General features: G+C 43.2%; 1 protein-coding gene across 2 annotated transcripts in view; it reads right to left on the bottom strand.

Moving 5' to 3' along the window:
- atxn7 (ataxin 7) overlaps window positions 1-12,882 on the bottom strand; it is a 55,101-nt gene extending 42,219 nt beyond the window's left edge. For both annotated transcript variants that reach the window (XM_080727690.1, XM_080727691.1), the window contains exons 1-2: window positions 12,744-12,882; window positions 10,422-10,524 (exon numbers count right to left, since the gene is read on the bottom strand). The gene's annotated coding sequence lies outside the window, so the exon portion shown is untranslated. The remainder of the gene's footprint in view (window positions 1-10,421; window positions 10,525-12,743) is intronic.
- Between the last annotated feature and the right edge of the window lie 2,881 nt (window positions 12,883-15,763).

Below are 15,763 nucleotides of genomic sequence, written 5' to 3'. Positions count from 1 at the left end.
TCACTAGTTTGGGTCCCGGGGAAATGTCTAATCTCACTTTCGGGTCTTGAACTGAAAAGTTTGGAAACACCAGGGCCATCTTGGTTCACATGACCACATGGGGTGGCAGCCTGCATTACAAACCATTGTAAACAATGGAGCGATGGTCCCCAGAGTTCTGTTCAACCAATTTCTTTCGACCAAATTGACAAATGGGCAGATGAAAGCATCAACATCCCCAAAACGATTCAAAATGAGGGCTCTACAGTGACATCCACAATATTCAAGTTAAGTTAGGTTGCAACATTACTGTGTACAAAGACTACAGTATCTGTGCAGTGAACATTAACATTGTAACATTAATTGCCGTAATGTCAGTTATAGCTGTAAGTAGATATAAGCATCAAGCTGCTGATGTTTCCATGCCAACATTGTTTTATTTGTTGTTAACAAATAGTTAATAAGCAAGCACTGCACAGATAGCAAGTCTTTGTACACAGTAATGTTGCAACCTAACTTACCTTGAATATTGTGGATGTACCCTGCAATCTAATTACTGTAGAGCCCTTATTTTGAATCCTTTTGGAGATGTTGATGTTTTCATCTGCCCATTTGTCAATTTGGTCAAAAGAAATTGGTTGAAAAGAACTCCGATTTTGGGACCATCGTTCCATTGTTTACAATGGTTTGTAATGCAGGCTCAGGCATGTTACCACCCCATGTGGTCATTTGATCCAAAATGGCTGCGGTGTGAATATGGTCAATAAGAAAGCAAGCTGGCCCGACGCATATAAATCTACGAGCCCTCACTGACAAGGCAACCCACTGGCCATGCGACCCATCATACGACAGAGTAGTAGTAGCTTCACCACCAGGACGTTGGATTCCTTATTCATTGACCCGGGGGCCAGGAGACACACACGTTTCCCCCCCCCCTGCTCCCAAAAGGGGACAGTCCTCTGTAAAGGCCTGTCCATACTTTGACTGAAACCGCCGTTTTCGGTCAAAAGGTCCTTTTCTACCATAAAATTATATCCCTCGGGACTTCTGAAAAGCATTGGACCGAACGAGAGTTCGGAAATTTGCACGTCGGAAAACACAACTCACCGAACATTTCGGTCGAAGTATGGAGAGGCCTTTACTGTAAATGAGCAGTTCTCAAACTTTTACCATGTCAAGGACACCCAAATTTATGTATAATTGGCCGCAGACCCTCGTCTGACAAGATGTTTTGCAATGTAACATACAATATTCCTGTTTGAACATACAATATTCCTGTTTTTTTCTTTTCTTTTCTTCTTTTTTTAATATCCTTTGAAAATAGTAGCTTCTCTTTTCAAATAGCCAATGCATATTGGTTCAACTGATGTGGATGACATGAACTAGTTTTGCTGGGAACAAATCTTCTCTTCTGGGGTCCCTGGCACAAACCATTTTCAGATGGGGGTCCACAGCAAAATACAATACAATTTTGGGGTACTTGGAACGAAAAAGTTTGAAAACCACTGATTTAAAGTATCTGAACATTTGACATTTAAAGCCTAATATTACTTCTACAATTGCTACAACACCTGTGGCCAGCCAGTCATTATGACATAAACAAGAAGTTGAAGGGTACATTTTGGTCTGATAATGATGTTGGCCTACTGTGCATGTTCAAATCGTGTATATTTCAGACCATTTTCCAATTCCTTCATCATTTGTACATTTAGAAAACAATAGTCATTTTACACTTAGGAAACAATAGCCAATTTAGCATTGAGGTGTCCGCAATGTGTATGTGCCCACTCTTCCTGTATGCGTCCACGACCACCGCCAGCAACAAAAACACACAACGAGTAACCTCACATCACCAGAGTTTCCACCGCGGAGGAAAGCCTGGTATTCGTCTAAAGTTAACAGAGCCGTGTGATCCGGTTTAGAAAGAATAATAATGTGGTTTCTGTTGGCATTGTTTTGTTCCCCACATAAAGCAAATCAATTGGAGTTAGAATAAAAGATGAACATAGCAAACGATTTTAAACGAGGAATAATTTTGTCTCAGACCGGATCAGAAACCCGAAAGTGGGAGATACTGAAATAAGAAATACCGAAAACACGCATAGAGAAGACATGTATCTAGTCAATGTGTTGCTGGCAGCCAGCAAAAAAGCAATCACAAGATTGTGGTACAAAAATGACCCTCCAACTTGTGAGCAGTGGCTGTGCATTGTGGAGGAAAAGTATTTGATGGAGAGATTTACCCACAAACTCAGGCTACAAGAAGAACTATTCCTTGAGAAATGGGAAAAATGGACTGAATACAATACCCAACAGGATGGCAACAATAATAACTAACTTTGAAATGGACTGGAATGTGACATTTGATATGATGTGATATTGTAAACCTTGCACTGTATTTGTATGTGATAATCTGCAAATAAAGATTACATTTAAAATAAAAAAGAAACCCGAAAGTGTTATTGATCCCAGGCTACTCAACGTGTGCCCAGGCAAAAGAGGGCGAGTCCCCTCTGCTCTGTCACTGTAGATTACAAGGCAGCTTATGGTGTGGAGCTGTTGACACAAGCGGGGAGTGTTTGTGCCAGTGTGTCTCTGTGTTGGGGTCTTTCTGTCCTCCGAGTGCCACCCCACCCAGTTGCATTCTGTACATTCTGAACAAATCAACAGATACCGAGATAAAACGTTGAGAGGGGGAAGGCAAGCAAGCGTTCGGCACTTTGCTTACCTTTCAATTTACATTCCAGGAACTATAATGATGCTAAATATAGGTCATTAGCCAGCACGTGCCAGTAGCCACGAATATGCACGTTTATAAAATACCTAGCTGCCTGATTTGCATCACAACTCAAAATTAAAATTCATGTTTGGCAATGCCTTGGTGCTTTGGAAGGCATCTAGGTGAGATGTGCAATTCCTACAGTTTTAGACAGTAGGCGGTAATTATTATTTAGTGTAATAACTACATTATGCAGTGTCTAGAGACCTTTATTTCGTAATACCCTTGCATAATGCCAGCATGCAAGAGAACAATATTTATGAAAACATTGGCCAGTCATGAGCCATTATAATCAAAACAAAAACACACTGACGTTGTTCCTCTCATGTTAGTGTTGAATGAAACACGTTGGGACAATACAGTAATTGTGTATTGATATGATTTAACCAGATCTACTCCCACATGGAAGATCATAAATAGACATTAACTGCTATCATTGCAAGGTCCACTTTCAGTTCTGGTTGGTTTGTGTATGTGATTCTTGCAATTGGACAATAACCAAAGCTTAAGAAAAAATAAAAACTGACAGATATCTCAGCAATACATGTGATGTGATTTTCCATTTTCTGACATCCTGTGTGAGTCCAAATTGAAGTGACCGCTTGTCTGTCAACTTAAAATGTACAGTTGACACAGTCAAATCCTGGGTATTATTTTAACTATGAAAGTGTATGTAAATGAAATCACCCGCAAAATAAGGCAACATTTTTGTCATGGACCTTCTTCAGTCATTGAGCAGGCTTTAACACTGGCCTAGCCTTAATGTGCATGACTTTAAATCTGATAGTGTGAAATTCCGAATCGCAATTGTAAATGTCCAAATACAAGGTAGGAAGGTTGTCCATTTCTGTTTCATGTTTTCTTTTCCAGAAAAAAGCCTTCATCTTCCTCTCATCTTGCTTACTGCAGCTCCTTGTAAACACATCCTTGTCAGAAATGGATCCAGCCCTTGCCAACTATTTTAAACTACAGCTGAAAAGCTTTTAACTTAAACCAGTAAGACTCCCTAATCGGGAGATAAGCGACCATCAGGTCGCAGCGTGATTTTAGGCCAAAATGTGTAGGAGCAGTGTCCAAAAATGTGTTTGAAAAAATCAGCCTGAAGGTGGTGCTAAATGGGACAGATCCATGTTGATGACATCAGTGTAGAGCAAGTGTATACCGATTTGCGTGATTTTAGGGCAACATTTGTAGGAGCCGTGTCGAAAAATGTGTTTGAAAAAATCGGCCTGATGGTGGCGCTACATGGGACAGATCCATGTTGATGACATGAGTGTAGACATACTGTGTAGCAATTTGCGTGATTTTAGGGGCAAATCTGTAGGAGTAGTGTCCAAAAATGTGTTTTAAAAAATCGGCCTGAAGGTGGCGCTACATGGGACATATCCATGTTGATGAGATGAGTGTAGACATACTGTGTAGCGATTTGCGTGATTTTAGGGCAAAAATTGTAGGAGCAGTGTCCAAAAATGTGTTTGGAAGAATCGGCCTCATGGTGGCGCTAGAAGAGGGCCATGTGAGAATTGATGGGTGGAGGTTGTGGTTTGGCAGGCAAGGAGTGTGTGTGTGAAAACTTTGGCATGGATCGGGGCAACGGTTGCGGAGATATGAGCAGGGCAAAAGTGTGACGTGTGACTGACTGACAGATTGACTGACTGACGGACGGACAGCCGGTGGAGGTTTTGATAGTAAATGCGACCTAACGGTCGCAATCACAGAACATGAACGTGTCACGTTAATTTGAGCATCTTTTCTTTTTTTTAGATATAGCATGCAATGTTGTTTACTCTTAGAGATAAGGCTACCAAAGCATTTGGAATGGCACATCATTCACAAATAAAGTTAAAGGATGATATTACAATTTGTAAAAGAAAAATGGTATTGTGATGCGACGTTTTTGAGGTTTGAGATCGGCTATGTTTGACATTTGTTGTACAATGAATAGGGCTTAAGTGGTTAAAGGATAAGGCAGGCAAACATTGTTGTTTTCTTCTTTTTCCTCAATGCAGCTGCAGCATACAAAAAGACCAAAACTTAAAATGTATTTCACCTGCTTATTATGGCCTATCAACGAAACCCCAGATATAGCTCATATCGACGAAACATAGACTGTTGACCAAAACAAGACGTTCCAATCATTAGCTATCGATGGTAAGTCACTGCAGTATGTGCTCTACAAATCACACTGTGGTGCTCAGTGGTGAAGCTGCACTACAGAAACGGTGGACATAGCATCGTCTTCACATTGACAAACTTGCTGCTGTGAGCATATCAAGTAGCGTGGTGACAAGTCTAAATATATGTATATTTATAAATCTGTTTTCTTAGTCAATATTTCAGTAAAATCAGTCACAATAGAGGACATCTAATTAATAGTTAGGCCTGACATTGTTCAGAGGAAGAGAGAGAACGAAGAAGGCACTGGCCACACTGAGACAGACCGTTCACGCTGGGAGATTTACTCCTCTCTTTGCCACATAAACTTAACTTCCTCTGTGAATATAACAATAGCGAAAGGTTAATCTTTGTAAGGAAAACATCGCAACACATGAAACGGTGGCTGTTAACAGCCTGTGGACGGTGGATGGAACAGTGTGGTGGATGCATCTTGCTGTTAGGCTCAGATAGGCTACTTTGAATTAAACTGCAAGTGAGAAACTCAAAGTGGGCAAGTTGAGGCACAGCTGTCTACAAAGTGGGGGAAACAATTGATCAGCCCCAATGTGTTTGAGGTTCTGACACCCAAAAAGCTTAAAGGTGATACACCATGAAATTTCACTTTTCCCATTTTAAAACCTTTTTTTGGGGTCCCACTAGCACCTTCTATCCTCACAAGTCCCATTTCTCTGGTTTTGGGAAGGCGGAGGTTAAAAGCATCCCACAGGTTCTCAAAACAGGCTGTCTAGATTTGCTGCCGTCGCTGACGTCATCGACGGCCGTTTTTGAAGATTATTATTATTTTTTTTTAAGTTTATTTTTTCAAAAAGAAAAAACCCTGTGAGGGTTGCTGTGTTGTCTTACTGTGGCTCCCTTTATTGCTTGAAAAAGGGGGGAAAATATATTTATTCTTGATTTATTTGCACTGACTTTGGTCACTTTTTTCTGGCCCTGCACTATTGGGTTGTGTTGGTTGTACTGTGTACTATAATTGCTGTGTTGATATGGCGGTGTGATACTTGTGTTGCATTGACTAGCACTGACTGTTATGTGCACTTTTTTGTTTGGCACTGTCTGTTAAGTTGTGCTTTGAGTATAGCTTTTTTTGTGTGTGTGTGACGTGTCACTTATGTGCGTTGAATGTTTCGTGGTCACTTTATGTATATATTCTTTTTTTTTTTTTGCAATAGCTTTGACACTTTGTTTATATTCTTCTTTTTTGTGCTTGCTCTTGGACAGTACACTACACTACAGTACTCTTTTTCTTACTTCTTTGTAACTTGTAACCTTAAACTGCTGTGCTGCCTCTGGGCAACTGAATTTCCCCCGTGGGATAATACAGGTATCTATCTGTCCCAAGGAGCCAAAAGCAAATGCACTTGAAGATACATTAAGTATATCTTTCGTGTCTCCTTAGGCTTCGTACAGTATACAGTACATTCTCCACCTCCACGGGACAACCCTCTGGAGTGATCCAGCTGTGTGACACATCATGAGCAATTGCTGTCGCTTCACAAAGGGGCTTGGCAGTGGCTCAGGGATAGAGTGGCCACTTTGCAACCGGAAGGTTCCCAGTTCGATCCCGGGCTCCCCCAGAGTTAGTGTCGAAGTGTCCTTGAGCAAGACTCTGAACCCCGATGAGTCATTTGCACCATTTAAAAATGGACACTGACTGAGTGAGGAGCGTTCCCATTCCTTAAAGCAGTGGTTCTCAACATGTGGGTCGGGACCCCCAGAGGGGTCCTCAAATTATTTTGGGGGGGTCCCCAGATGTTAAGCTAAATGCTAACAAGTGTATAGAGGGTATCTGCACATTTCTAAAGTGACAATTTAAGGACTTGAAGTGGTGGTGGAGAAGGTATAAGGCTTGGTGAGCTAAAGGTTGAGTCACTGCTTTTTGCGGATGACTTGGTCCTGATGGCACCATCGGTCGAAGACCTTCAGCTCTCACTGGATCGGTTCGCAGCCGAGTGTACAGCGGCCGGAATGAGGATCAGCATCTCTAAGTCTGAGGCCATGGTTCTCAGGGAACCGATGGATTGTGCAGTCCAAGTAGGGAATGAGACATTACCCCAGGTGAAGGAGTTTAAGTATCTCGGGGTCTTGTTCACAAGTGAGAGAAAGGGGAAGACGGAGAAGGAGATCAGCCGGAGAATCGGAGCAGCAGGAGCGGTTTTGCAGTCGCTGAATCGCACTGTTGTGAAGAAAAAAAAAGAGTTGAGCCGTAAGGCAAAGTTCTGTCTTTCGAGCAATCTTCGTTCCCACTCTCACCTATGGTCATGAAGTGTGGGTCATGACCGAAAGTATAAGGTCTCGGGTACAAGCGGCCGAAATGAGTTTTCTCAGAAGAGATAGGGTGAGAAGTTCAATCACCCGAGAGACACTTGGAGTAGAACCGCTGCTCCTTCACTTGGAAAGGAGTCAGCTTAGGTGGTTCGGGCATCTAGTACGGATGCCCCCCGAGCGCCTTCCTAGGAAGGTCCTCGATGCACGTCCCACTGGGAGGAGACCCCGTGGCAGACCTAAGACCAGATGGAAGGATTATATCTCCAGACTAGCCTGGGAACGCCTCGGTATACTCCCAGAGGGAGTGGAGGAAGTTGCGCAGGATAAGGAAATCTGGAAGTCTCAGTTGGAACTGTTACCCCCGCGACCCGATTCCGGATAAGCGGTTGAAGATGGATGGATGGATGGAAGACCTTTTTAGTACCTCTGGTCAAACATTGGTCAAATTGTAAATATTAGAAGCTGAAATTGTGAAAATAGCAGATCTACATGCTCACAATGCCTGCTCAATGCGAGGCGTTGTGAGCATGTAGATCGGCTATTTTCACAATGGAATAGATCGAGTCAAACTAAATGTAATGACAACTCCTACAATTCCAAGTGCTTGTGCAGGGTGGGGGGTCCCCAGTGTAAATATGATTATTTTGGGGGTCGCGGCCTGAAAAGGTTGAGAACCACTGCCTTAAAGCAAGCCATATCTCCTTTGGCTAAATGTAAAAAAGCAATCTTTAAAAATACACCTATTTTCAAAAGGATGTTTTTGTTGGTGTAACAGAGTTTGCATTGAATCAACCACGTTGATCCAACTTTCACATTTTCATGAGTTTCACTTTGACTTAGTTTCACTCCAGCAGGCATTTTGCTGACTGTGCACACAGTGCTTGTTTATGGCTGGAGGTTAAGATGTCGAGTGCATGGATTGTGATGGATCTACCCATATACTGTACATACAGACAACTGACAAAAAGTCCCCCAAACGGGGAAAGAGTTTGATTTCCTTTCTACAAATGTAAAGAAGGCAAGAGGCTTCTCATGGACCGAACCATAACGCTGTCAGATCATTACGTTGTTTCAGGATATTCCTGCATTCATCCAACAGTTTAGTTGTTTTTTTAAACAATACCGTTCTAGGACTTCTGGATACAGTATGAGCTATATCTGGGTTGCCTGCCCTGGACGGAGGGAACATACTCAAAGCCTTTCTTTGGTCTTGGTCTTTTCGTAGAGGCTAAGATTAGGACAAATTTAATTTGATCAAATTCTGTACCAAAGTCAAATCATTTTTGCCAGATTGCAAACTTGTGTAAATAAGCACACATTGCTCTTAATTCTCCCATGTTTACAGAACACACTGTAGTGAGGCCACTTCTGTCCTGTGGCACAGTTTTGACACATTTCATATACCGGTACATATTTCTTCTTTTCATTATCTTATCTTTAGCCTAATTGCATTACTATTACCTGAATAATCATCCAGGAAGGGAAACTGTGTGACTTATTCAGAGCAGCAGCATAGATGAGCCTCTGAAAGTGCTGAAAATCTCTCTTATCAATGAAAGCATCAAAGACAACCTGTCATAGAGGTCATACAATTTAAGGCGCCAATTAGAGGTGAACCGATTGATCGGTTCCGATATCAGATCGGCCGATCAAGGCCATATCGGTTTTGATCGGTGTTTCCATAATTGGATCAAAGCGAGCCGATCAAGGGATTGAAGCAAAAGGGACGTTGACGTTCGATTCACGTGCGCGTTGTGCATGCGTGCTTCTGACGAAGGAGAGCTCTGTTCTCCTCTCTTCTCTTGTGTGTGTGTGTGTGTGTGTGTGTGTGTGTGTGTGTGTGTGTGTGTGTGTGTGTGTGTGTGTGTGTGTGTGTGTGTGTGTGTGTGTGTGTGTGTGTGTGTGTGTGTGTGCGCGTGCGTGCGTGTGGCTCCATGTTCACTTCTGTCTGTGAGCCACTTAATCCCCCCCCTCCTCCCACACCACACACAGACATGCACCGAAGAAAGGGGGACAGAGTGAGATGAAAGTTGTTTGTTTTAAACATATTGGATACACCATTGGAATAGTAGCCTACTTCTACCTTTGTAGGTGTTGACTTCTCAAAGTAAAATCCACGATTTGAGTGATCAGATGAATGCGTTTTCAGCTGTGTTGGGTTAACGAGGCTCCGCTCGTGTCTCTCTCTCTCTCTCTCTTTGGGTTAACGAGGCTCCGCTCGTGTCTCTCTCTCTCTCTCTCTCTCTCTTTGGGTTAACGAGGCTCCGCTCGTCTCTCTCTCTCTCTCTCTCTCTCTCTGCGACGTGAGAGAAGTTCCCTTATATAGTTTAAAACAGTCATTTCCACAGGTGCTAACCGTTAGCACTAGATGTAAGGAGGATGACGCGTTGCCATTTAGTTTCTGCGACAGAAACAAGCAAACAGGTCTATAAAAAGTGTTGCCATATCCTGTTTTTTCCAGCAAACAGGTCTATAAAAATAAAAAACTGGGAAGGTCAGTCAAACAGAAATGTTGTTGTCTGATATTGTTTAAGAACAGTGGTTCTCAAACATTTTCATGCCAAGAGCAAGGACCCCAAATATGTATATAGTGTACAGAAAATCTTAAGGGCCTATTTGGCCTATTATTGTTGCTATTAACCATTATAGCCAAATAACCTTGAAAATAATGAAGGATAGACAATATTGCCACTGTCTTTATGAGAAAACCTTTTTGTTTTGTTTTTCTTGAGGAGGAATTTTCCTAGGACTAAAATGATTTACGATAATATATCATATTGAGAATCGAATCAAATCATGACCTTAAAATATAAAGTTGAATTGAATTAATATATACAATGTCAATGTTGTGTAAGAGGAATCATTAAATATATAAATGCTCCGACAGTGACACAATAGAAGAATTTATGGATTTCACGCTGTGATCGATCGGTAATATCGGTGGTAATATCGGTGCTTTGATCAATCGGTAATATCGGTATCGGCAGATATTGATTCCAGCTGATCGGTGATCGGTATCGGCCCCAAAAAACCTGATCGGTGCATCTCTAGCGCCAATGAAAGAAATTACGGAGCGTCCTTAATGTTGTTGTCATTTTATCAACTGGCCCCTGGCCCTTTTTGTAATGTGGCCCACAGGTTCAGCTATTTGACTATCCCTGGTGTGTGGTATTAAGCCTGGCTGGGAATAGAAGTAGCCCAGTTTATTGTAAGCCCATACCTTGTCAAACAAACGTGAAAAAGGGAACTCGGTCTCGACTCAATCAGCCGATCCTCATCAGTTTGGGTGATTGCTGGCTGCCACACAAGCTGGTGAGAAGAATCTGGAGACACAGACACACACACACACACACACACACACACACACACACACAAACAGGGGAGATCAGTTTCAGTTGTAATTTTTGTAGTTCTTCTCCACAAGTGTCAATAAGTGTTTAGGATGTGTGTCTGCCTAAGACTAGGCTTTCCCTGGGTCCGCTCATGGAGGATTTGGACCTCAGCTCGCTACTTATGGAGGTCCTCGCCGCTGCACATTAATCCAATCCAATAAGCACTATCCATGGTTAACCACTCACTCCCGCAGCTCAGTAATCCCTTCCACAGATTGGGAGCTGGGGGACAGCAACAACACCAGTGAAATCATTTAGCCTTTTCATCTTCATTCTTTGGTGATTGTAGCTGGCATGTATTCAGAGAACCAGCCGGGGAAATCATATCACCAAGCGCAGCACACAAGCAACCTTTGAATTTGCATGGTTAATCAGTGTGCATATTTAACAATGACAACTTTATTTTAATGCTTAATCTTAATAAACATTTTTTGTAGATTAAGATTATACCAAAAAGGATTTTTTTTTTCTTGTGGCTCGGACAGGCTGCCTCCAAATTTGACAACATAATTGAACCTGCCATTTTCTACCTTTTTATCCCCACATGAATTATTATTGAGAGAATTAACTGACTTGCATAACATATCTCACCCCATGTCCTCGCAAGCTTGTTTGACAACCAGAGTAAATATTAGGTCTACATTGCATAAAATAGCTACATATACAGCCTTAAAATACGCATCAGAGAACCCTTGTGAACTTGTCAATTCTGCCTTGGAAGGTGCTGGAGTCAACCTGTGTAATATTCAAATTCATGTCACAGCAATGCAGATAGCGCTACTGTTGAGGTTATTGACATATTAATAAGGTCTTAAATGACGCACACTAGATATAAATAACAGCTTTTAAAATACATCATTAAAAAGGAGGACAAAGGGGGAAATCAGTTTGCTGTCTACTTTAAAAGCACAGTATCATCATAACACAAGGTTAGAGTAACATTTGGCTATAATGCATTATAATATAATGAAAATATATCTAGTTAAAGTCTTTATACAAATGGGTAAAGACAACACACATGGCCAGAATGTAAAAGTCAAATGAAGGGGTCTAATCTAACTGTTTGTTGACAGCACAGCCTACAACCACAGACCTGTGTCAAACTTGATAAGTGTATGCAAATACTCCAGTTACATTGCCTGCCTTTCATTCCAACGTGCATTGCACTGATGCACCATGAAAGTCTAGGGGTTGGGGGAAAGGCAATCTGCAAGAGTGCTGTGTGTTCTAGCACACATGATGCATCATATAGACTTTGGCACCAAAATGCACTGAACTTGACAGGTACAGTAGGCTGGCTAGGTTAGCTGGCTTGGCTAGATAGCCAGCATTAGCAACCAAAAGTAACAGCAATAAGCCAGACAGACTAGTAGCCAGCCAGAGCACAGTCTTGTGGACTAGCAATGCAGCAGCAGCAACCTTTTTCCCCCCAACGCCCCTAACATGAAGCAAAAAAACAACACATAAAACAACGTGACACTCGTAAAAACACAAAGCTGCTGATGAACAGGCATTCAACAGATGTGAAACAAAGAGTTTCATTTAAAATAAAACAACTAAGTTCCTGCCAGAGTGTGTCCAAAAAGAATGTTGACTGTCACTTACTTGGAAGGAGAGGAGTGGCTAAATTAGCTTGGGCTAAAAGCCACAGCTATACTTCCGCCGTGGGACGGCGTCGCGCGCCAAAAAAATAGCAGACATACAAGCTCACGAGCCGTCACGGAAGCGACGGCTCGTGAGCTTGTATGTCTGCTATTTTCCGGCCATGTCTTGTTTAAAGGGGGGGGGGGTTAGCAGCTACTATGGGAAGCTTCAACAAGGCTTCCCGCAGCACCCGTGGGAAGCCTGGGTTCCTATTGCGACTCGACCAGCTGTGATCCGGTCTAGAGCCCGCCCTACTGTATCCGGTCATTTACCACGCACACATCCATGCGAAGAAACGTTTCCGTATCCGGCACATAGACCCAGACCGGATCGGCCATCTTTGCGAGGCAACTGCTTGCATCCCCACCAGTTCTATGGGAAGCTGCTGCTAGCCTCCTGGGCTGGCTAAAAAAACACCACCACCACCACAGCAACCAACCAACTGAACCAACACGTCATGAAGAGTCGTCATCTTAACATAAATGAAGCTCTCTTCTCTCTCTTACCGGGGGGGACGAGGAGGACGGTGGTCCGGCGGTGGTCCGCTGGGTGTGTGGGAGAGCGTGGAGGCTCCAGATGCAGTGCTGGGCTGCTGGCTTCAGTTCACTGCTGCTTGCTGCTGCTCGCTGCTTGCTGCTGGTGGTGGTGACTCTACTGTACTGTCTGTGGAGGTCTTCTCACCAGGAGCGGCCATGTCTGTTTACCGCACTGCATGCCGGGGGACTGGGGGGGGATACGTCACTGCCCGGGGGAGGGGCTTTGAATGGAGGTGGCTCAGAGAGAGTAGATCAGGGGTCTTCAACGTTTTCAGGCCAAGGAGTCAAGGACCCCTTAGCTGAGAGAGAGATGAAGCAGGGACCCCCACAACCTGTTCATAGATTCCATCGTTTCATTGTTTGACCGCACGATCATCTGTGTATTTTGAATTCATGTCAGTTTGTGTTTTCAGATATTTAACCTCTTGAGCCGTCAATACTTGACCTTTTACTCTGTATTTAAAGTCTGCTCTTTTTCCCCTCTACACCAAACCTCTTTGCCGAAAATAGCCAATCTACAAATCCAAATTGGCCAAAGTTCTCAGAATATGGACACTAGAGTTCAAGTGGAAGAGGAGACAAAGATTTGGAGGACCCTCGGTAGTAACTCTGAGGAGCCCCTAGGGGTCCCGGACCCCCTGTTGAAGACCCTTGGAGTAGATGACAGAGTACAGCATCTTGCAATGGGCCTGTTGGTGTACAACAACAATAGGGGTCGGCAACCTTTTTTGAAATCAAGTGCCATGTTTTTAGTTTCTAGATCAGTGGTCTTCAACGTTTTCAGGCCAAGGAGGACCCCTTAGTTGAGAGATTGAGATGAAGCAAGGACCCCCACACAACCTGTTCATAGATTTCATATAGTTTCATCGTTTGACAGCACAATCATCAGTGTATTTTGGATTCATGTCCTTGAACCGTCAATACTTAACAAACTTGACCTTTTACTCTGTACTTAGTCTGCTCTTTTTCCCATACACCAAACCCCTTTGCCAAAAATAGCTCACAACGCCTTGCGCAGACAATGCCTCGAGGCGTTGTGAGCTTGTAGATCGGCTATTTTTGGCTATAGTTCTCAGGACACTCTAGTTCAAGTTGTTAATATAAATAGGATTGGAAGATTTGGAGGACCCCCTGTAGTAGCTTTGAGGACACCAAGGGGTCCTGGACCCCCTGTTGAAGACCCCTGGAGTATGCTACAGCATCTTGCAATGGGCCTGGTGTACAACTTACAACAGGGGTCAGCATCAGCAACCTTTTTGAAATCAAGCGCCATGTGTTTAGTTTCTAGATCAAGGCTACTCAACATATGATGGCTCAGGGGCCACTCAGCAAAATACAAAAAGGCCAAGGGCCACAAGCTAAAAATGACGATCCTATTTTGGACATTTAAGTACCATGCATAGTAGTACATAAGGACCGCAGGAATACACAAGCAACGGAGGGTGAGAGAACTTTCCTCCATTTGGTCCGGTTTGACTCCCATGCAGTACGTAATACTCCGGATGATTTAGCTCCGTATACGGACCCTTGCGTACAGCACCCAACTGGACGGACTCAACGTACAAGATGTATCCGTAGCAAGAAGTACCCACGGCCACCGTCAAACATAGGCGCAGCAGTGATAAAAATTACTTTAACTCTGCTCTATGACAGCGGTTCTCAAACTGATCCCAATGAGAAATATATTGTATCAAGAAACGGGGGAAAAGGAACGTCGCAAGCGCAACCACGTGAAGAGGACGCTTGACTGTTGACTCCTCACCCACACGCGCGCGCGCACACACACACACACACACACACACACACTCTCTCACTCTCACAGTCACACACACACCATCTATCCTCCAACAGCTGTCAGCAAGACGAGGCACTCAAGAAGAGCTGATTAATTAGCTCAGTGGCTCATCATATACTTGGGAATTATATGAGCGGGTGTGTTATGGAGCGGGTCCGGATCCATATGTGGTTAAATCTGTACCCTTGCGGAGTTTTACATTTACCGCGAATCCGCGATGCAACTTTGCCGACAGACAGGCAGCAGAACCAGGGTCAAGAAATTTTGTGGTTCTACATATTTTGGCTAAATGCTTCGCTTATAGCTATTCTGTTCTGTGCTGCGAGGCGCAATGTGGCGTGCGGCCCAACGGAGAGCGGTCGGCACGGACTTAACGTAGAGGAGGAACTATGCATGTTGACGGATTTACTGTACATAATCTCTCACCCAAAACGTATACACAAAATCAACCATACGTAACTATAAATGGCCCTTTAGACAAAACGATGATTTCTAACACACTACATGACTAGTATAAAAACTGAGAAAACAGACACATATCCATCTATAAGGCCAAACCCCGTTGAACAAAAATATTATCATAGAATGATTATTGATGAAATGATGATGTTTCTTGTTTTGGAACAAACAAAATAGCAAAAACGACTTGTATAAAACAAGACAAAATAGTTTTCAAGTGATCTTTCAGAGAAACTGAAATCTGACATCAGAAATTATTTGTCCACACTGAAAATAGACTAAATATATTTGATTGGTATGACCATGACGGGCCGCATAGACATGCTGCAGGGGCTGCATGTGGCCCACGGGCCACAGGTTGAATAGTGCTGTTCTAGATCAGTGTCAGTGTGCCATTCATGTCTGACATATTTTGATTGTCAGGACATTGTTATAAGGATCATTAGAGCAATAACCCACCTATCTCCCCGACTCCCTCCCCACAATGGATGTCCACAATTTCAACACCAGAGGCAGCGCCACAGATCATGTTCAACCCAGATTCAGCTCAAACAAAGGGTCAAATTCGTTCTCCTGCTATACCACTAAAACCGCCCTGAAAAACCACTTGAAGGCGGCAGGCGGTCACAACTGTAACAATAAACCTATAGCCTAACCTTACCCTCCCTCTGACCTGACCCTCCTATTGTAAATATTGTTTTATTTTGCACTGTTTTGTTTTTCTGATATTTTGTTG

The sequence above is a fragment of the Nannobrachium achirus genome, assembly GCF_963921795.1.
Source record: "Nannobrachium achirus genome assembly, chromosome: 6".
Lineage (NCBI taxonomy): Eukaryota > Metazoa > Chordata > Actinopteri > Myctophiformes > Myctophidae > Nannobrachium > Nannobrachium achirus.
This window is presented reverse-complemented; position numbering and strand designations above follow the sequence as displayed.